The sequence below is a fragment of the Vulpes lagopus genome, chromosome 24, assembly GCF_018345385.1.
Source record: "Vulpes lagopus strain Blue_001 chromosome 24, ASM1834538v1, whole genome shotgun sequence".
NCBI lineage: Eukaryota > Metazoa > Chordata > Mammalia > Carnivora > Canidae > Vulpes > Vulpes lagopus.
Genome location: NC_054847.1, coordinates 11,229,906 through 11,253,834, shown reverse-complemented (window position 1 = coordinate 11,253,834; position 23,929 = coordinate 11,229,906).

Here is a 23,929-nt window from a genome sequence, read left to right as displayed (position 1 = left end):
AAATTATTTTTGACCTTGATTTAGACAATTGCTCTCTTATAAAGACTTGTCTCTCTTAGCTTTTCAAAACACATCTGAATAGAGACATAATAGTTATTAAATGTAGTGCCTCGTGGTGAAATGTCAAAAACAAAGTTCAGGTTGGACCATGGTGGAAACTGTTATATGACGTATTTGGTCTAAAATACAGTTGAATTGGGGTGCCTGGGTGGCTCAATTGGTTAAACGTTTGCCTTCGGCTCAGATCATGATCCCAGGATTCTGGGATCAAGCCCTGCATGGGGTTCCCTGCTCCATGGGGAGTCTGCTTCTCCCTCTCCCTCTGCCCCTCTCCCTCTGCTCATGTTCTGTCTTTGGCTTTTATTCAAATAAATAAATAAAATCTTAAAAAAAAATACAGCTGAACTAATGAGAGGTTATAGAAAGATAACACTTTGGCAACAAAGAGAAAATTTCCACTGTTTCCAGACTTGGAAGGCATTTGTAGAAAAGGCGATTAGTCAGTCTAGAATGTATCACAGTCAACTGTTGCTCATCGGCACAATGGAGGACGAAAGAAAATCCAAAAATAATTCTCCTGTGCTCTGAGATGCACATCATGATCTGGTGGCCACAACCATCAGTCAACATTTATTTAGTGCCTGTAGTGCGTTCAGTGCCAGGCTGAACACTGAGAACCAGCTTGACATCCCAGTCTGCTCAGATAACAGTTGTGGGATCCCGTGTGCCATCCAGGCCACCAGGAGGGAGACACAGGAGGGTGTGGAGCAGTGGAAAAAAACCAGGCTGGAATTACAAACCAGCCACATGTAATCCATAAACAGGAAAATCCTCTCCTGCAGAATGAAGAGTCGCCTGCATGGGCTCACACCATGCCAAGCCAGTCAAGACCTGCCCTGCACTATGGGGAGCGTGGGTCACCAGCCCAGCTCCAGTCCTCTGTTCTGCACTCAAGGGCAGCGCCACATCCCACCACACAGGTGTGCAAAGCGGGGCTGGAGGAGCAGCCATAGGTTCTCCTTCATTCCCTGTCTGGCTGGCCAGATAATGGAGAGATGCTGAGGAAAGTGTTCCCATGCTTTGTGACGCTGTCCACATTGTACCCTTCCCCAGCAGAGGCAGAGTGGCTGACCCAAGGTCCCGGGAGCCTGCTTTGTGGTGCCTCCCTGGCTCCAGAAGCTTCCCACAAAGCTGCCCCATTAACGTGCCCGAGCTTGGGGAACCTGCCCTGGAGCTCAGGCTAATGCCTGGTGGTGCCCAAACAGCTGGCCTTCACCCTCTGGCTAAATTGGTGGTTAAAACTCTGGCGACATATTAGAATATCCTGAGGAGATTTAAGAATAGACCCATGCCTGGGCCCACTGGAGATCAAATGAACCTGATCCTCCAGGGGTGCGGCCTGGACAGGAGTATGTTTGGAAGCTCCTTGGGCAATTCTAAAACGCAGCCAGGGTTGAGGACTGATGATTAAGGGCACTCTTCCAGCTAATTAATCTCTTACAGTCTGTCTTTCAAAAGTGTCCCCACCCAAACCTATTCAAAATCCCACTGGAGGCCAACCCACATGTTGGGAGCCCAGGGTCACAGCCCCCCCCCCGCCCCCTGCTGCTCGTGGGAGCGCTGCCACACAAATTTTTACCCCCACCCTCCACAGATCTGGTTGTCTCTGGGTGGTCTGCCCCCCCACCCCAGGCCAGGAGCTAACATCAGTGGGCTTCCTGCCCTGTCACTGTGCTGCTTCGTTGACATTACCACCAGTCCCCGTCTCAGTTCTGCAAAGAGTTGTCCCACTGAACACACAAGAAAACTGAGGCCCAGAGAGAGGAGCTCGTGAATTGCTTTCTTCCATGTTTCACCTCAGGCTCCAAGCCTGGGTGTCCCAAGTGTTTCCTCAGCTGGAATATTTCCTGCCCCACCCACAGGTCTCCCCAGAGATCTTGCTCATCCCAATTCGGAGAGCCCCACCCTGACTGGCACCCTCCCCAAGGTCTGCTTCGCCCCCACCCCCAGACTCAGTTGCCATCACTGATCCTCCCCACCCTCTGGCTGGGAAGCTGCTGCCCTGTGGTCACCTGGGGTCTGTAGGACAGAGCAGACACCTGAGGCCCGGCTTTCTCCTGGTCCTGGCAGAACAAACACCTCACAGGAGGAGCCACTTCCCATGGCAGTTAAAACCTCAACTCGACAGGACACAAAACCATGGCTGCTCAGAAGCCCAGTAGGTTTTCTGATGAGCTCCCCATCACGCTCACACAGGCAGCTATCCCGCGGGAGGGCTCAGAGTGCTACCATCTAAGCCATGGAGTGAAATCCTGCAGTCACAGGAATCATTTGCTCATTTTACTGGCAATTCAAATCAAAGGAGGAATGTTCCAGAATTTGAAACTACCACTTTCTTTCTCTGTGGCCCTGAATGGTTACAATCGGAGCCTCCATTTCCTGATCTGTAAAATGGGATCGTAATAGCCTTTTCCTCACTAAACTTCTGTGAGGTTTTAATGAGGTAATAGGAGAGCATTTTGTGCAGTGCTTGGCATGCAGTAGGCATGTAATAAATGCTTCTTGTTACCTTTACCTTGTACCTCTTGCTTATAACCCTTCCCTCCTTCCCTCTTGTCCTCCACCTTCACCCCACCAATAACATAACTGTTATTTAAAATCAAACTACAGAAGCCACTTGATGGAATGAGCACTTAGTGTTGTACTATATGCTGGCAAATGGAATTTAAATAACATGTTAAAGTAAATAAATAAATAAAACCAAACTCAAAAGCTTTGCTTCCTCTCAGAATGTGTCCTTTGACCAGTTGTGGGGTAAGTTGGGCCTATGAACAATTTCTGTACCATGAGCCCACATCTCCTTGCCTCAGCGCAGACCTCACAGCCCTGCCTGGATCCTGCCACTGACTCTTTCTCCACAGACTCTCAGCCACCATCTCCTCCACACTCCAGGGGGCTGCTGGGCCAGTCCTGCGATGTTGATCTCATTTGTGACTCTGTGGCTGAAAACCCTTTTGTGGTGCCTTGATACCTTCGGGTGAAGCCCAAGCTGTCAGTCCACTGTGCTTGTCTCCACGGGACTGGGTCCTTCTGATCTAGCTGGCGCCTTCCATCCCCACCTTGGCTGACAAGCATCTCAGCTTTTAGGGACAGCTCTCCCTCTTTTCAGAAGGGTACCCCCCTGATACCCACCACCACCCCACAGGACCTACACAACACAGCAGCGTATTTATTTAGTGAGTCAGCTCCACAGATCTCTTCTTGGAAGCCTTTCCTCACATACCACACCCCGGGCAAACAGATCATATCCTGCATTTGTATCTCTGCCCCCGCATCTGAACAATAAGTTCTGCTGCTTACTTCTTATACATCTGCTACCACCTTGACAAGGGAAACATCTGAATGAAAATTAAAACAAACAAAATAACAGCCCACCTTTATTGTTGTGCCAGTGCCAGACACATTCAAGACACTTCAATGCTTAATCCACTTAATCCTCATGACACAGTGAAGAAGTTTCTGTTATTATCTCATTTTACAGATGGGGAAACCAAGGCACAAACACGATTCCAAGATCAAGCAATGAGTAGGGAATTTATGCTCAGTGTTTAACACGGAGCTTATGTGTAATAGCTGCTCGGTGAATTCTGTGGGTCTGAAATCTTTTGTTTGTGGTTGAACTACTCCAAATTCAGTTGGGTTAGAGGCCACCCTCTCCTATCCTGGTTAAGACTATTCACCTGTGGGGTCCTGAGCATGTATGCCAGGCTGAGGTCACATGATATGGGACTCAAGCGGGTGCCTGGCTGGCATGCATCCCCCCTCTCCAGCTTCTCAGTTAGTTGTTCTGTGAATTCATAGCACACAAATATTTTATGACTGCATTTATTCTTCATAACAATATGAATGAGCAACTGAATAAAAGCCGAATCCCTTGTGAAGCCAGAGGAAGAGTGATTAAATTATAATCATCCTGGATTAATTAATCTATAATATTTGCTCTTTATATGAAAGAAGAAAATCAGCCTTCAACATAAAGGTTATGTACTCCTGAGGTCTGTGTCTTAATAAAGGAAAGGCTTGGGGAAAAAACTTGACAAGCCCCCAAGATACGACATGTTGTAAATGTAGACAGAAGGTTATTACTGATATAAAATATATTCAATGTAATTATCAGCCACAACAAATAATCAGAGCAATGATAATGAATAATTAACATTTTTATACTCCTATAGTAATGTGTCTAATAGATAAGTGCACAACATTGAATTAATTTATTGTGCTATAGTGTTTTTAGTAATGAAAATTGCCTAATCAAAACATCTCTTCCACGGTTTTGCCAGATATTGGCAGAAATCACCAATAGGGTTTATTTCTTTGTTTTCAGGTCTAATTGTAGTAGAGATGTGTGAAATATTTAGAAAAACCTAAGTAGAGAAACTGCAGGAAGAATAAACTCAAAGCATAGATCTCAGTTCTGGGGAGAATACATTTCAAGACATTACTTTCAATCCTTGGTGTTAAGGGTTAATAAGGGTGTAGGAAGCAGTTGTGCCAGTGCCTGAGGAAAAAATAAAGCTGTACACAGAAGAAGGGGTCTTGTGAGTCAGATTCACAACGGTATTCCATGGGAGTCCCTTTATTCCAATCGCCTCTTCCTCGGGTCTTCCTTTCTACAAAGCAGGAAAGAGAATGATGACCTCCATCAGCAATTTCACTACAAAGTTCAAAGTCACATTTTGTCCATGTGTTGGAATGTAAAGATCTGTTTCTTAAACCTGCCTTCCTCATCAAGTATGGCAAGGGCCACCTTCCATTCCTCTTTTTATCTTCAGGGCCTCACCCAGTGCCTGGATCCTCAGTGAAATCATTGAGGAGTAAATGAATTGCAATCCTATCTACTTCTACTGCCAGTGGGAGATATAAATGTTAATGGATCTAACATGGTCATAATCTCATCCCTTTAGACTCTATTACCTAAAGCAAGCCTGGTGGCCTAAGATATTGAGGAGCAGTAATATGTGAACAATGATTGATTCCACTTCTATTAAGAATTCCCATGAAGCATAAGTCAACAAATAAAGGAGCCCCCTCTTCTGAGTGTGATGCGAAGTGTTACCCAGCAGGGCATGACATCAGTTAAGACTTATGGGGAGAGACCAAATGGTTTCTTAGATACCTTATTCCTGTTGTTCTTACCAAAGGTTCTCTATAGCAGCCACTTTTTGAACCCCAAAGTGCCTATCAGTCCCCTGCAGTATTGTTAAAATGCAGATTCTAATCCTGTAAATCTGAAGTGCAGCCTGAGATTCCACACTGCTTATAGGCTCCCAGGTCATGCCAGTTCTGCTGATCCCACGTAGCATAGCAAAGATCTGTAGGACCTCTTCATCTCTGTTTCACTCTCTGTTTAGTTGCTTTTAGATATACATGCACTGGGGACAATCTGGTCATCTCAATTTGCCATGATGTGGCTGTTTTGCTCAAGAAGCTACAAAGGAATCAACTTTGTCCACCTGGTATCTGCAGAGTCCAACTGTGTATACAGGATCTAGAGAGAAACAAACAGCTTATTAAGGGCTAGGCATATATGCTAAAGGCACATCTATGGTGTGACTGTGTCTCATTTTCAAATGTAGTAGAGTTGCATGGTTATGTGGTCTGTGACAACCAGAACATGCCTGCCTATTTGGTTACATCCTCACATTAGTATCTCTGCATTATTTTCACACCAACCACCAGAATTTTGTCCAAAGATTGAAGGAGATAAAAAAGAATGAAAAGAAAAAGAAATAGCTGAATATATCATAGCAAAAACTACTGTAGTCAACAATTCCTCGGAGCCTGATTCTGTGACCAACCTTTTACCTGCCACTGAGGCAACTGAAGGGGCTTAGGAATCTGATCAAAGTTGTAGATCTCGGATGTTGCAAAGCTGAGAATTAACCCCATGCTTTCATGAGTCCAAAATTCATAGTTTGGACAATTGCAGGAACTGTCCAGACCCAGTGACTTGGTCATACGTGGTCCAAGGCACTGTAAGACCAGAAAGTATACAACAGACAAGTATCCTATAAGGGCTTATGCTTTGATAAATGATGTAAAGCATGCTCATAACAAGAGAAATCGCGATGGCTCTGTAGATTCACCCCAAAGTGGGGGGAGGGTCCAACATAAAACCACCCAGAGAAAGAGGAATCATTGCAAACCAGGGTTGCCACCAATAGTGAAGTAATAGTTCGATTTCAATAAAGATGGAGCAAAAGGAGGGCCTGAGCAAAGGTGGGCATGAATAGGGCTTTAGGAAGCAGTAAATGGAGCAATCTGGTCAGACCAGAGGATTCTGTATGCCCTAGAAATGTGGTTTCCAAATCTGGCTCTGCATCAGACTCACCTGCAGAATGAAGTCAAAACACAGAGTCCTAGCGTCCCTTTCCCATAGACTGACGGCGTCAACATCTCCCCAATAAATCCTTACCAATGTGGTTCCCAAGAAGCTGCCTACATGGATTCGGGATTGGCCTCTGGGAGTGCTCTGGCAGCCCAGGAGTCTGTGAGGGTGAGACACAGGTCCTTCCTCTCAGTGTGCCTTGGTGAAGTGGCTGACATGGAGTAAGTAGGGGCTCAGCATGGCTGGAGAAATGGACCAAAGTGGCCCCAAGAAGGAGAGAGAGATGAGGAGGCTCTGCTTCAAGAATCTTCAGAGAAAGGTTAAGCCCTGGGACTCTTTGCTAGTCGAAAAGGAAACTTGGAAACGTCTTTCCACAGAATAACCTCATCTCAAGTGTGTGCAAGTTGTGGGTCTTTTGGCCAGTAACAAAAGTAGACTGCACCAAACCTGGCTGGACCCGAGACTTCCATCCTGCCATGCCTGGGACTGAGCCAGGGCCTTGAGGTAAACTTGGTGAAGCAGGCAGAGCTGGACTTAATGAAGAACACAGGCTTTTTCTCTGCTTTTACGCCAAAGGCAGGCCCGATCTCCTTTCAGCCTCCATGAGGATTCCTAATGCAATCTCTTTAATTCTTGTTTTCAGATTTCTTGAGGGGTCCAAAGAAATTTGAAAAGAAGAACCTCCATGTTTAGCCACTATTGATTTATTTTGGTTCCGGTTGGCAGATTTTTATATAAAAACAAAGAACAAAGTAATTCTCCAGGGCTGGCCTGAGCTGATTACATTAGAACCTGTTCTACCCTGTAGAACTGGGGAGGGCCTGATTTCCATCTGAGCAGCAAGCCTAAGACCAAGAATGACACAGACACATCAGAGGAAAAAGAAAACTTAAATACCTGCATGTCTGGGAAGTAAAATTCTGCTATGGAAGGAGTGTGGCAAGCAAATGGCTTTCACTGCTGAGTCAAAATCTTGAATCAATTGGTTGACCTATATTGGTTGAATGTATTATTCATTGATCCTCTGGATTTTACCAGCATAGACACACAGTTTCAAAGATATGTCAGTTAGGAACTGGCTATAAGTGACTGCAATCTGAAAAACAATGGCTTAGATGATTGAAGCACAAATAAGGTATCTGGAGGGAGGTCAGGCAGGGATGCTGAAAAGGCTCCACGAAGACATTAGGGGCACAGACTTCTCCTGTTTTCTGTTCTGTCATCCTTCCCATCTGCTTGTTGCCTCATAGAGATGAGAAGGCTGCTATATCTTCTTTACTATTGCGTCTAAGCTCCAGGCAGAAGTAGAGAAGATAAGAGGCAGAGAGACATATGCCAGCTCGGTCTGCCCTCTTTTTTAAGGAGATTGCCTCAGAAGTTCCACCCAAAAGTTCAGCTAATATTTCATTGACCTGAACTGTTCCCAGCACCATGATTGCCATAATCAATATATCAACCATGTCCCTCAACCCAAAAGTTTCCTGTATACCCATCCCAGTCAATCCCTTCTTCTAGTCCTACCCCCAGACAACCACTTATCCCTGCATTTTCTGAAGGGATCAAACCATCACTCAGTTTTGAGAAAGGCCAAGCCAGACCTCAGTAGTGCAGGACAGTGACTCTAGAAGCCACAGTAAAATGCAAACGTGGTTCTGACGATTATGTGGTCTTTGTTATTGGCAGGATGTAGGTGGCCAAAGCTATAGGATCTGATGTGATAAGATGGAGAAAGGAGCAAAAGAGATGAGGAGATGAGAAGCAGGAGAAGGAGAGAAAAGGAAAAGAGAGGACGCATCAGGCAGATGAGAGAGCCTGGTCCAACAAAGCTTCACTGAGGAGATGCAACAGGTGAGAATCTAAAAACTGTGATCACAGTTTCCAGATGCGGTGGGGGAAAAGGGCTTCCCAGCAGAGGGAAGCACAAGTGCAAGTGTATGGAAGTTTGAGAGGGTATGAACTGCATTAGTTCTAGCAGGAAGGACCATTAAAAAGATAGCCTAGTCCCTGAGGATCACATGTGATATTGTAAGCACTCTCCATAGGGGAGAGTCATTAAAAGATTTTAAGGATGGGGAATCATATGATCACATTTGCATTTTAGAGTGGAAAGCCTGGCTGAAATCTGTAGGCAAAATTGAAGAATAGCAAAATTAAGGAGTTAGAAACAGGTACAATGAATGATCCAGGTGAGAAGTCACGCGGGTTGCTATGGAGATAGAGTGGAAGAGGGAAGCAGGAGGAAGAGACTCTGGTGAAGATGGTAAGGAGGTAGGATAGGCAGGTTATTTAGATTAAGCAAGGTCACAGAGCAAAGAAGAGGCAGAGTGGAAGTTTCAAGCTGGCCACATGACCTTGAGCAAGTTACCTAATCTTGGGCCTTAATCTCTTCATTTGTAAAGTAAGGCAAATAATAGTACCTGTTGTTGAGGTCATTCTCTGGGAGACTCTGGGTTTCTGCACATCTAGTGAGCAAGGCACTGACTGCCTTTTGTTTTGGATTCTCTTTCAAGGATGTTTATATCGCTCTGGAAGATAGAGGTCATGTCTCCCTCCAGAGTGAAGCGTAGGCATGTTTACTGCCTGTTATATATGATTCAGGTCCCCCAAGCTCAGAGTTTATCTCCTGAAACTCAACCCACTGTGGGTTGAGGTGCCATCTGGCTCTCTTTGTACCACTCTGAGGGAATTGTCACAAAAGCGTGGATATTCTGGCCACTTCTGTTGCTGTGAGGAACATTGTTCTTTGTCTTTAAGCCAAAAATCTACCAGCATCCAACAAATGCTGGCAGGCTAACTTGTTAGCTGGAAAGTAGGGTTAAGTCCCATTCGAACCTTTCATGGGTCCTATTACCTATGTCACAGTGATTGTTGTGATTAATAGGGTTTACACTTGTAGACCAGTGGCTTCTAGTAAGCACTCAGTAAGGGTCTTGTGACGGAGCAAGCATAGTGTCTTTTTTTTTTTCAAAGGTGACAATGTGTTTATTTTACAGGGATAGGTACATAGCAATAAGCATAGTGTCTTTTGAGTATGCCTCCTGTTGCCTGAGTGACTGCCTGGGCTCAAAGCTGGCTCTGCCACTTACTGGCCATAAGAATTTGGGACTATTTCTTCACCTCAGTGTCTCAGTTTCTTCTTCTTTCAAATATATGTAATAATAATCATGATAATTAGCTCATGGAGTTGTAATAAGGTTTCAATGAGATGATGCACATACAATGCTTAGACATTATCCAGTATATAGTGAGCTTTTAATAAAGTATAGCCATTGTTACTATGTTATTATTTTTTGCAAGAGATGAACCATTATCTATAGAAATAGAATCATTATTTGGCTGTATTTCAAGAAGTTGTTAACCAGTACTGACTCTTTGTGGGTACCAGTTTAATTTCAACCTTAAGATTATGGTGATGATGATCACTAACAAATATTGGGCATTTTTATATACACTATGCCATTACTTTTGTATGCTTCCTCTCAATCTACAAAGCCATCCTATGTGATATTATTTTATTGTTATTTTACTGATGAGAAAACGTAAGTCACTTGCCTAAAGAAATGATGGAGTCACGACTCACACCAAGAATATCTGATTCCAAATCCTACGAGGAGATAAAATATCTCAAACTGCAACTGCCCCCATGGTGACAATGTGGTGGTTTGTCCTCTCATATGAATTATATTCCAATTTCATCTAAAGAAACTCATAGTAGACATCTGGAGTGGTCACACCTGGATCACTTACTCTAAGTTTAACATCACCAACTTCCTTGACACCTCAGCAACTACTGTCCAGGAGCAGAGATTACTTAGGAACTTATACCCATGCTCCATTCCTCTAGGAGGGCTACAGGAGGTGACTACACAGAAGCCCACTGTGCCAGCTAGGGTACTTTCAGCTGCACACAACTAAAAACTCTAAATTGAGTGGCTTAAACAGTGATGAACACTTATTATCCCATAAGATGAGTTAATTCAGCAATATAGTAATCCCTCATGGACCTAAGTTCTTTGCATCTGTCTGTTCTATCACCATTACACTTTTTGGTCTATTCCTTATCTTATTATTATTATGAGAAAAAGCTCCCAGTAGATATCAGCTCTCCATGACACATTGGCCTGAATTATCTCTCTTGTTCACACTCAAAGCAGTCAGTGGCAAAGGAATGTGATGTTGTAAAGACTGTATAAGACCAAGCAGCATTCACACCCAGGGGATGGAGTCATAGATAAACATGGTAACTGGAATAAAATAGGATACTATTGGGGTGTCTGGATGGCTTAGTCAACTAGGCATCTGCCTTTGGTTTAGGTCATGATCCCAAAGTCCTGGGATTGAGCCCCAAGTTGGGGTCCCTGCTGGGGGTGGGGGTTTGCTTCTCCCTCTCCCTTTGCCTGCCACTTCACCTGCTTTTGCTCACTCTCTCTCATTCGCTCTCTCTTTGTCAAATAAATAATAAATAAATAAATAAAATCTTTTTTTAAAAAATGGGATACCATTGGGAAAGATTGGATGTTGGTTAAGTAGCCAGTGTTTTCTATAGCTACCTGAAAAAAAAATATGCTGGATCATTAAATTTCTCCAGCCCATATAATGTGCCTATCTTTCTGCCCGACATTTGATTGGCTTAACTAGCACTTTTCCAGATAAAATGAGCATGTAAATAAGGAAGAGAAGGAAATGTACTTTCTTTGCTATCTTCTAAGCTACCATCCAGAGTTCCGTCCGGGGGATCCCTTTTAATTACTGGACCCTTCCAGACATGTCCTAATCATTTTGACTCCTAGTGAGAATGGATTAGACTCAAGCTAGCAACATTGCTAGCTACACACTCTTGGCAAAACTGAGGCTCGGATACATATTGCATAACTTGCACAAGGATAAAAAGTGGTAACTTGAGATTCAAATCTACGTACTGGATTGTGTATCCCAACCTCTGTCACTACTTGGTGGGAAACGATTTAGCATTTTGTTTCCCATCATTGGCTTAATGAGCATATGTAAAGCCCATAGAGCATAGGAGGCACACATAAAAAGAAAGCAAAGAAGTGGCACTGTGAGGTACAAAGATGCACAGTAAGCAAAGCTAGGATGAGAGATGGACTGGACTGGGATTCATAAGAGAAGATGGTGAATATTTGTTCCTAAGCAACACTGCACTGTAAACAGTTTTTTCTTTTGTTAAAATCATCTGCTTGTGTATCTAAAAGGGAAAGTTAAAAAAAAAAAAAAACTCAGTTTCCAAATCACGTGTTTTTTTTTAAGAAAAGCATTTAGAACTCTGCCTGCAGCAATTAAATATTCCCAGCTACCCAAGTTCATTTTCTGTTAACTTTATTGAATAAGTGGAGACCCAGGTTAGCAAATTCTTTATCTTTTATTAAGCTACCTCTTCAGCATCTGTCTTAAGTGATTTGAAAAGTGGTTTTGGGTCTCCCTCCTTCAGATTTTCCCCATTTTTCTGTGCAGATATCTATCTGGAAACACTACTAAACTGAGAAAAGGTGAAAAGCAAATACTAAACAAAATGTTAAAAGCACTAAGAATTTATAATTTGTTCAAAATATAAAAAAAGAATTCATAGACAAAAGATTTACATTTTACAAAATTGAGAATAGCTGCATAACCCAAAACAAATGAAAAATCATTGCTCTATTTTTGATCAAGATGCAGAATAGTTTGACCTAAGATTTCAATTATGTATATCTCAGCAAATTCCTGTGTTTGATTTAAATTTTTAAAATTTAAGTATGGCTGATACACAATGTTACATTAGTTTTGGGTGTATAACATGATGATTCAATATCTCTATACCTTATTCCGTGCCCACCACAAGTGTGGCTACCATCTGTCACTCTGCAATGCTATTATAATCCCACTGACTATATTTCCTATGTGTGCCTTTTATTCCTGTGACTCATTCATTCCAGAACTGGAAGCCTGTATCTCTCACTTCCCTACACCCATTTTGCCCATCCCCCACCCTCTCCCCTCTCGGAACCACCAGTTTATTTTCTGTTGTTATAGATCTGATTCTGCTTTTTATTTGTTATTCATTTGTTTCATTGTCTGTATTTGATTTTCATCTTTAAGTAAAATCTCAAGTTATATGGATGGGCTATTAAAGATTTCAGAGGCTGAGTCAATAGCATTCATTATCATGAGAAGGATTATTATTATCCTTTACATTGGGGAAGCACTGTTTATATGCATTTATCCAATAGGAAGAGTCCATCGATCACTGATAAAATATTTATTATACATTGCATGCCCTATGGCAAGCCAGGAGCAGATTTCAAATAACTGGGATATCAGATACTGACCTGAGTACCCACAGTAGAAGCAGATGTATCATGATTAGTAAATTCTTTCTCTAACCCAAAGAGAATGACACTTGAATTTCCTGAACAGCTTAAGTTGAATGTCAAAGATGAGCTCTCCTCAGGAAGTAGAGTGAACACTAGGAAATTACTCAGGTCAAAAAGAAGAATCAATAATGTATAGATTAGGAATAGAACAAGATAGAAAGGGTTGGGTGGGTGAAGGAAGAGCCCTTCTTAGCCATTCCAAGGAGTGAGATACAGCTGGCTTGGAAAGACAGGATTGCCATCACTCCATCCACCATCTGTCATCTTCATTTTGAGTGAGTTCAGAGCTTGGAAATGTGGGTTGACTACCTGAGGTCCCCCAGGTAGTTGGACTGAGCCAGGTTTCTTGAATCCAGCCAGTTGTTCTCAATTCTCAACTCATCTTCTCTTACCAAAATCTCCTAATAATTCCCTCTGCTCAGGAAATCCACATCAACTGAGTGAGTCTTGAAAAAGATACATCAAGGAATAGAGAATTTCCAGGTTGGAAGAAACATCAGTGCTCATCCAGCCTCTTCATTTAAAAATGGTAAGATGGAGAGCTGTAAAGGCTTCATGAGCTTTCCACCATCACCTCTTTTACAGCCTTCTTGCTGTAGAAGTGATATAGAAGGAAAAGAAAGAAGGGAGGACGGCCAACATCTTTTAGCCCAGCAAACACCTCTGTTTCTTCCCTCACTGTTGCCTCATTTACTCACTCACTCCATCTCTTCTTTCATGATGAAAATCAAAATAGGTGGTGAAACCTGGGAGCCTTCCACTAACTCCACTCCCTCTGCTCACCTTCTCAACCCAGATATCAACTGCCAAATATCTCCTTTATTCTCCTCAACCACCACCTCTTCTCTGCTTCTTCTTCTGCATTCCTTACTTCTTACCAAGGTCATTTCTGTTATAACTTTGTCACCTCTCCAAGCTTGTCCATCTCCAGTCCACTTTCCACACCTGCAGTGTGTGCATTTGACTATAGCACTTTCCAGATGCAAATCCTTTATGGCCTAATTATCTTCAGAATAAAATTTAAACTTGCTGTACAATTATACAAGATCCTTCCTCATCTGACTCTTGCCCTTTCCAGCTACATATCCCTTACCCATTTATTCACTGAATACAGATAAGTGGAGCCTGGAAAGTATGCCAGGCAATCTAAGCACTGAATGCACATGCACACACTTAGCCATACGTTGCCCTTTATGCTTCTGCTCTTAAAGGTTTCCCAAGGTGCCATTCTTTCTCAAACTCTGTTTATCTGCTGCAACTCTGACCTGTTTCTCCTTTCTCACTCCTACTTATACTTCTTTTTGTTTTGCTTTATACTTTTGTCCTTGGATTGGATATATTCTCCTCCAAGAATCATTCTCTGACCACCTATGCTGGATGAATGACTGACATTTTTTCATAGTTCCCAGAACTTTTCATACATCATGGTTTGTCTACATCCCCCATTAGCTGTAAGTTTGTGGAAAGCAAAGGCTATTTTTATATCTCTGTACCCCCAGCACATGATCTGTTGCATAACAGCATAAAAAGCATTTAATAATTATTTGTTGAATGAGTGAATATATGAATGCAGTCTTATCCTCCTAAACAGGTGACTGTTAGTCCTTCTTAGCCTTGTCTGTGGGACTGGACTTCTTGGCTATACAATTTCATCTCTAGAGTATATAAGGATGGTTTATAGACCCATAAAAAGGAAAAAAAGACTAAGGGTTTTAGCATAAACCAAAATAAGCTTAAAAAGACCAAAACAATTCTTCTGCCACTGTTTTCTGTGCAACCTTGGGCAAATCACCTCCTTATTTTTATTTTCTTCATCTGTAAATGGTGGTGAGGAGGACTGAAATTTACCCTAAAGTCATATACATCATTTGGCAAGATAATTAACAAGTGCTTCAGTATCAACTTCTAGAAACTTAACTGGAGAAATTGACAAGCTAAACCTTAGATTCATATAGAAATTCAAGGGACCCAGAAGAGCCAAAGCAATATTGAAAAAGAAGAAAAAGGTTGAAGGACCCACGCTTCCCAAATTTAAAACATACTACAAAGCTACAGTACTCAAGACAGAGTGATACTGGTCTAAAATTCAGTGTATAGACTAATGGCTTAGAATTGAGAGTCTAGAAATAAACCTTTACACTTACAATTGGTTTTTAACAGGGTGTCAAGACAGTGCAATTGGAAAAGAATAGTCTTCAACAAATGATAGTGGGGCAATGGCATATCCCCATGCAAAGGAATGAAATTGGAGTGCTACCTTAGACACATACAAAACCCAAGTCAAAATGAATGAGACGAATGCCTGGGTGGCTGAATGGTTGGGCGCCTGCCTTTGGCTCAGGTCGTGATCCTGGGATCCGGAATTGAGTCCTGCATCAGGCTTGCTGCAAGGAGCCTGCTTTTCCCTCTGCCTATGTCTCTGCCTCTCTCTCTCTCTCTCAGTCTGTGTCTCTCATGAATAAATAAATAATATTTTTTAAAAAAAAGAATCAGAGATCTAAGTGAAAGAGTTAAAATTATACAGTTCTGACAAGAGCATAGGCTTAAATCTTTATGACCTTCGTGACCTTGGATTAGGCAAAAGCACAAGTGACACCAACAAAAACATTAACTGGACATAAAAAAATGACAAGCTTCTGTGTTTTAAATGACATGTTAAGTAAAGAGAAAAGACAATTTACAGAATGGAGGAAAAATTTTCAATTCATATATCTGACAAAAGGCTCATATATAGAAAATATGAAGAACTATTATTTAATTCAATAATTAAAAGACAAATATCCCAATAAAAATGGGCAAAGGATCTAAATAGGTATTTCTCCAAGGAAGATATACAAATGGCACATGAAAAGATGTGCATCATTAGTCATCAGAGAAATGCAAATCAAACCCACAATGAGATACTATTTCGGATGGCTGTAATCAAAGATAGATAATAGCAAGTATGACAAAGAGGTGGACAACCTGGAACCCTTATACATTACTGAATGTTAAATGGTGCAGCTGCTTTGGAAAATAGGCTAACAATTCCTCAAATGGTTAAGCATAGTTACCATGTGATTCAACAATTCTATGCTTAGGCATAAACATAAGAGAAAGGAAAGTATATGTCCTCAGAAAAACTTGAACACGAATGGTCATAGCAGCATTATTCATAATGCAGCCAAAGTTGAAAGCAACCCAAATGTCTATCAACTCACTAATGGACGGATAACATTGTAGCATGTCCATAAAGGATTATTATTAATCCATCAAAGGAATGAAGTACTGTTTCATGCTACAACATGCATGAACCTCGAAGCGAAAGTAGCCACTCACAAAGGACTACATATGGTATGATTCCACTTATACTTACTCCATTTCCATTATAAAATGTCCAGCATAAGCAAATCTACGGTAACATTGATTAACGATTTTCTAGAACTGAAAGGGATTGAAGGATTGGGGAGCGGTGGCTAAGAGGTGTGGGGTTTCTTTGTGGGGTAATGAAAATATTTTAGGGCAATCCGGGTGACTCAGCGGTTTAGTGCTGCATTCAGCCCAGGGCCTGATCCTTGAATCAGAGGATCAAGTCCCACGTCAGGCTCCCTGCATGGAGCCTGCTTCTCCCACGGCCTGTGTTTCTGCCCTGTGTGTGTGTGTGTGTGTGTGTGTGTGTGTGTGTGTCTCATTAATAAATAAATAAATAAAATCTTTAAAAAAAAAGAAAAACTATTTTAGCGATGTGATGGGATACACATTGAATTTTACACTTTAAAATGAATGAATGATATGATATGGGAATAATATTTCAATAAAATTGGCAAAAACAAATTAAAAAAGCTACAGCCCCATCCCTTAAGATTATTTTTCATCCAGAGGATCTTCTTTCTTTGGAGCCTCTATATCCTGTGCTTTCTGCTTGTCAGCCAGGGGCTTAATTACCCAATGCATATGCACAGACACACTCACACAGACATATAAACACACATGCTCACACACACACACACTCATTCACATGGACTCATACACAAACACACACATGCAATCCGACTCATACAATTCACAAACTCGGTGAATCCGAGTCACCCGGATTGCCCTAAAATATTTTCATTACCCCACAAAGAAACCCCACACCTCTTAGCCACCGCTCCCCAATCCTTCAATCCCTTTCAGTTCTAGAAAATCGTTAATCAATGTTACCGTAGATTTGCTTATGCTGGACATTTTATAATGGAAATGGAGTAAGTATAAGTGGAATCATACCATATGTAGTCCTTTGTGACTACACACTTATACACTCTTCAGCCCTTCAGGCACAATGACTACCCTGGCTTTTTGGCTGGGGCAATAGCTAGGGACTAACATAAATCAGTACCAAAACAATTGTTTTCATTTCTTTTCCCTTGAGCCGGAGGAAGAGTGGAGAAGGGAAGAATGGATGTCTCACTTTGAACTTCTCACTTTGCTGCGTGTGTGGGACTCTGACCTCACTTCAGCAGCCTCCAAGCACAGGTCCCAGGAGTGAAAGAAATAATGAAGTCTAGTTGGAGCAGCTGATGCCGCCTTCTCTGTGTCTCTGAGAGGCAGCTGCCTCAGAGTTGTGATTGCAGGAGAGCCAGACAGGACTATGCCCACAAATCTCCACCCCACACCCTAGTCCTGGCATAAGACTAGTAGAAGGAGCTCACTTATTTGGCACAGACAGCTTTCAAACTGCTGTGATTCAGGTGCTTGGCTTGCCAGGATCTGTTCCATCACTGTGGCCCCCACCTCAGGAGGTAGACTTGCTGGATTTAAATATAATCCCACCTCCTTGATTCAGGAAAGGTCCCTGCCTAATTACAATCTTTGATATGCAGTAAGAAGTTTGCCATTGACTTTTGGGAAGTTCTTTGCTCTTAAAAAAGTCTTGGAAAGTCTCTTGTTTCCTCTTCCTGGACATGGACTAGGATTGCTCCGGGGAGCCATCCTGCACTAGAAAGGGGCAGGCTCAGTGTATTCCTGGAAAGAGTAGGAGTGACAGGATGAAGTTCAGTCCTTGGTGACAGCCTCCAGATCAATCAGTCCTGGAATTGTCTCTTTTTTTTTCCCACTTCCTGCTATGTGCAGCCATAAATCCATCTGTAGTTGAGGCTATTTGGCTTGAGATTTTTGAGCCTTGATGTTGAAAGCATCCTAACTGTTGAAGAGACTTCCAGAGGGTGTGTTTCACAGCTTGGAGGGGACAGTGATGGCAGTTAAGCTGTGGGAAGGGTGCTCTCCCACTTGCCTGTGTATCTGTGAGCAGACATTGTATGCAGCGAGTATGAGGATTTTTGGACGACTGAGTTCAGTTGCTCATTCACTCATTCATGAAACAAGCCCATGTTAAGCCATCTCTATGCCCAACAAATCCCTTAATGTGAGGGGAGGGGTAAAGTGTATGAGTATGTATGTATGTGCAAATGTGCACACGTGCTTGTTTTCTTCCAGAGGATTATTGGATTTGCTGCAATCTGCCCTCCTGGCTGAAGTCAGTGGCTCCATAAAGAGGAGTCCTTATCTCTACATCCCTCCCATGTCTCGTCGCTAATTCTGTGCTGACCAGAATGGCAAAGACTACTGTGACGGGGGGGTGGGGGAGGTGGGGGCAGGTATGGTCAGTGCCAAGTGGTGTACAAATGACAGGCTCTGGCATTCATGATCTTTGCACCAGGAAGCAAGGCCTCAGACCTCAGAGGGGGCGGTGCACAAAGCACATCCAAACAAGGTTCATCTCCTATAATTGATTTCTTCTGGCAGGTCTGACCTCCTAATAGTGCCCCTGCCTAGGCTGGAGCTATTATAATTAGTCTCTGGTCCCCAAGACACCGACCACATGCTGACTTTAGAGACTGGCTTTCTGGGTTTAGAAACTTGTCAGAGGTAATTCACAAAGCAAATAATTCACTTTAAAAAACAGTGCTATGTTTTGATCGCCCCCCCCCCCCAGTTTTGCAAAGCTAAATTATGGTGTGATTTAACATTCAAATTGTTAATATCACACAGTGCTAGTATGATAAATAAAAAATAACTATATTATCCTCTCTATAGACCAAAATAGCCATTAGATTAAATTCTGTTTCTATTCCTACCTTTCAAATGTTTTAGTAAACTGGAGATATCCATTTCTGCAAAATGATAAATTAAAATGTTAAGACCAACAACCAGGGTTACATCTAATAACTAACCACTAGAGACATTTCTATCAAAATCAAGGAAAGATGAAGATGACCTCTATCAGGCACTATCATTTAAGATTATTGTGGAAATTCTACCTAATGAAACAGAATTTTAAAAATCAAAGGAAGAGATACCAGGAATAAAAGAAAAAGCAAATTATCATTATCTTGTAGAATCATGATGTGCTTTGTTTTAACAATGATCTCAATAATTATAACTGACTTCCCAATGAACTAGATACTTACCAACCAATCTGGAAAAATAAATGCTATTGTCTACCATGATTATTTGATTTTATGTTATTGTTCCAGGTAGGACTTCAACCCAATCATTATTGTCCACTGGCTAAAGGTTACTTATTTCAAAGCTCAAGCCATCATATTCAGCAAGTGTTGTGCAACACCAAACTGGTTATGACTAATAATTTGATATAATACTCGGGAGTGCAAATTTGCAAATTCTCTATGTCTTTGATTTTAAGTTGCAATTTTAAAATTGTAAATATTTGAAAAATTGAGGTGTATTTTAAAGTTGATGTATATGTTTAATGAGTTAGTGTATCCTTTTTCCTGAATGACTGTTATTAATTTATAGCCTTAGAATGGGACAACATTACCCCAAATTGGCTGCACGATGAGTGTTTTATTGTGGTTTCCAGAGGGCCAGGTGGGTGTGTGGTAATGTCCACAGTGAGTATTTTCTACGTTAGACACACTAGGGCTCCCTGAGGCAGGAATATGGCAGCTTCGTCCAAGTGTGAGCCTGGTGTGTTGTATATAGTTCTTTCCAAACACTCTGGAGGACTGTGCTGGCCCAACACCCAGGTTTTCCTTCAGCCCCCATGTAGAAAGGGGGTGTCTTTCCCTTTCAACACAGTTACTGATTAAGCTTTGTAATTTTCATAAGAGAGTCTAACCTGATCTACCTGGTTGCTTATTGAGGTGTGTGACCTGTCATTTCCTCTGGAAAATGTTAACCCCAGGTTCTTGCTGCGGAGAACAACCTTCAACTCACTTTCATCCCAAACTCATCAAGAGCTTGGTGATGAGAGATAATGCCTGTAGATAATTGTCTGAGGGGCACACCGACTCAAATCTTTCTCTAGATCGGTTATATTTAAGTGTTTCTTAACCATGGAAATGTTTGTTCAAAGATAAAAGAGATGGACACAAAGCTCTTGCAATTGAAGTGGATGAAGGAATAAGAACCTCATCCATACCTTTATTTTCACCCCCACCAGACCCCAACTCCCAGGAGAATCTGAGGAGATAGCAGAGAGTATACTTTAAAATCAATTATTCTAGGCATCTTTCATTTGTACCTGAGTCATTCAAAATCACCAGAGAGCTGGTTCTATGAACAATTGTTTTTATTCCCTGAACTTTGAATGTAAGCCATGAATCTGAATAAAGGGATATTATCAAAATGGGTGCAGGTCCACACTGTGCACACTCATTCACACACACAAACTAGCTAAATGAAACATATTGTTTCTTATTGAAGTTAATTGAAACTTACTGCAATTGTGCATGTCCAGATGGATACTTAAAAATTTTTTTTTAACAAATTCTTATATGACAGGACATGCCAGCTACTATTCTAAGAGTTTGCAAATGTTAATTCACTGAAATTTCTTTAAAACCCTACAGGGTAGATTCTATAATTATCTACATTTTGTAGATAAAGAAACTGAGACACAGAGAAGTTATGCAAATCACTCAAAGTCACACAGCTCTGAAGTAGAGGAGCTGGCATTTAAATCCAGGCATTCCAGCTCTTGAGTCTACTTCCTGACCCACTAGCTGCCTCCTCTTCATAAATGCCCACAGGAATAAAAAAATCCTTTTGGAGTTTAGTAGTTGGACAAGCCATTATTCTGAATAGATGATTTTCTTAGAAGTTTTAGACACTGATTCTTATAACTAAACTTCAGGCCTCTTGACTGAGCCTTTAGGGGAGCTCAGAGGTATCAAGTCAGCTTTCAAGAGGCCTTCTCATCATCCCTACAAAATGTGAGCTCTTTGCAATCCTATACTTTTTTAATGTGGCAAATTTACAACATCCCCTGATCTTCCATGCTATGCACATGGTGGAAGGAGAGCCCCTCCACTGACCACCACAGAGGTCTCACTCTCCCTCCTCTGCATTTCCAAAATCTCTACCCAGAAATCTCTCTCTCCACTGACCTATAGCATCCACCCTTTAGTGCTCAGAAGGCAAAAGCATCCATCAGACCCAGAGAAGCTCACATAAGCCCAACAGAAGAGACAAAGGAGAGGAGACGCAGGACAGAGCAGTAGGCACAGGGCAGGCGTCAGGCCAGGCAGGTGTCCTGGCCAATAAGGGGAGCTGTTTTTTTAAAATTTTTTAATTGAATTTAATAAATTTTTTAATTGAATTTAATAATTTTTTAAATTGAAGTAGGTGCCTTGTCTTACCCAGTTTATTATCAAAGCATATGAGTTTCCCTCACTCTGCAAAAGGAAATACCTACAGTTTTTGGTGGGGATTATAACAAGCTTTGAACTCACAGAGCAATCTGAGACAGGAACTCAGACATAGAAGCAATGACATAAGAAGTGAGATGATTGGGTAACGGGGCATATTAGGGCTCCCTGCTGTGCAGGGACATGGACTTGGCTGAGGAGTGAGGTTCTTGCTAGAGGTGGTGGGGGGAGGTGTCACGTGTGCCCCAGAAGTTGGGGACACTTATCAGAAAATGGAAAGCAAGTGCTTTGGCCAATCACATGGTCCTTGTAGCCCTGAGAGCTGTCTTGGGAGGTTCAGAGAAGCTCTAACCCTGGGCTTAGATCCTTCAGTAGCCACCACTTGGTCACACAGAGACAGGCAGAGGTTCAGGGAGTGTCTGTGCCCCTCCCCCACGAGTGCCTTGACCCCACTTTGCACATCCTGAACTTCCCCTAGCGCCCTCTCTCTTCAGGTTATTCTAGGTATAAATTAAGAAGTTACCTCAGCAGCTCAGGCCATGCAACTGAAAGATGTGGATGTTGGCCCCAGGGATGTGAGCCCTGTGATAATGGGACCCAATCAGCTACAAGAGCTTTGTGTTGCCAATGTGTGGGCAAATGAGCCAGAAACCCAGATGAGTGAACAAATCAAGAGCCTCACTACTGAAAGCAGGAGACCAGGCAAGAATTGGAAGGGCAGCTAAACCAAGAGATGACAAAAAAATGAAGCTAAGGCATCTGGGACCCTCTATTCCCAAGGCAGTGTTCTTTATTCAGCCTGTCCATTACCTCCCCCCAGAGATACTTATTTTTAAAAATATCACATTCCAGATCCCATTCCCAAAGAGTCTAATTTGTCAGCCTGGGGTGGGCTCTTGCCTTGTTTTTTTTTTTTAAGCACCCATATAATTCTAATATGCTGCTGCGATTGAGAACCACCGTACCAAGCCTATTCAGGTACTCTGCACACTGGTGAGGTTTAAGAAGCCCTGGTTAGACTAACAGACGAGCTTGGGGGCTGGTATTATTATTATTATTATTATTATTATTTTAAATTTTATTCATCCATTAATGAAAGACACACAGAGAGAGGCAGAGACATAGGCAGAGGGAGAAGCAGGCTTCCTGTGGGGAGCCTGGTGTAGGACTCGATCCTAGGACCCCGGGATCATGACCTGAGCCAAAGGCAGATGCTCAACTACTGAACCATCCATGTATCCCTGGCTTTAATGAGCACAGAACACATGATCCTCCCTCCCTCTTATCCAAGTTGCATTTTTACATTTCTAAGATTATTTGAATACTACAAGGTAAGAACGTGTCTGTCACTTCAAAACATAAAGCAAGCAAAAATAAATAAATAAATAAAAAGACAGAACTCAAAGGAGAACTAGTAAATCCACAATCACAACTGGAGATATTAACATAACTCTTTAACAAATAAAAAAAAAACAAACAAACAAAGAAGAAAAAATATCATACTATATACTGATGATTTCAAATACAGAATTAACAAATATTACTAGATAACACGTTGACTTCCATCAACAAATAAAAAGCTGGCCAGGCTGAAAATGAACAACTCTCTTTAAATCTGTAAGAAAGAAGAGAACACAGAGCAAATCAATATTGCCCCCGAGATTGGAGAGACAGACAGGTGGCCCAGGGTGTCAAGGCTTACTGGAGCAGAGACTCACACGCAGAAACCACCATGGGAACCAATGCCAGGGTAGGAAAACCTGAGCTGCAATTGACAAATTGTTGGAAGCTCAGTGTGGACAGCTGGGAGTTAAAAAAAAAAAAATTGCAAGGGAACCAAATCATATGTGTGCCCTCACACTTCTGTGAGTTTTCTCTCCAGTTGCGGGACCAAATTCTCACAGTAAGTATCAGAGAAAAATTTCCCTATGCTTCCAGCAGGGGGAGGGAAGAAGGAATTATTTTAAAATACAGTCAATAGGGGCAACCAATTGCTAATCACAAGAAGCTTATCAATTCACCTAAGGAGATGCTTGACCAGGGTTTAAACTGATTCTCAGAAAAATGATGACAAAACCACGGAATGCTTTCCTCCTACATGGACTCCCAAAACATGTGAACTACCTCAGGATTTGTGTGTAGATTTATTTGCTGAATTCGTTGTCTTATCTCAATAGCATTTTCCCCTAACCAGGAAACCCCTAGTTGTCTCTTTGCCAGTAACTATGGATGCCATGCCTGATATGGTCATCATATTACTCTCCCTCAGTTTTCAAATGAAGAAAAACATATCACGTTAAAAATTGCATTAGTCAGACTTATACCTTCAGTCATGCTGGGGTAGCTAGTTTCCGATTAATTTTCTTGCTAAAAACAGTTATAAAAACAATATAATTTGGAAAAAAATGCTTGAAGTCATTAAATAATGACAAGAATAGCCAGTATTTAAGGGACAAAGATACAGAAGAAAATAGAAATGCTATGTGTTGAGTGTTATGGGTTGAATTGTATCTCTCCCAAAATTTAAATGTTGAAGT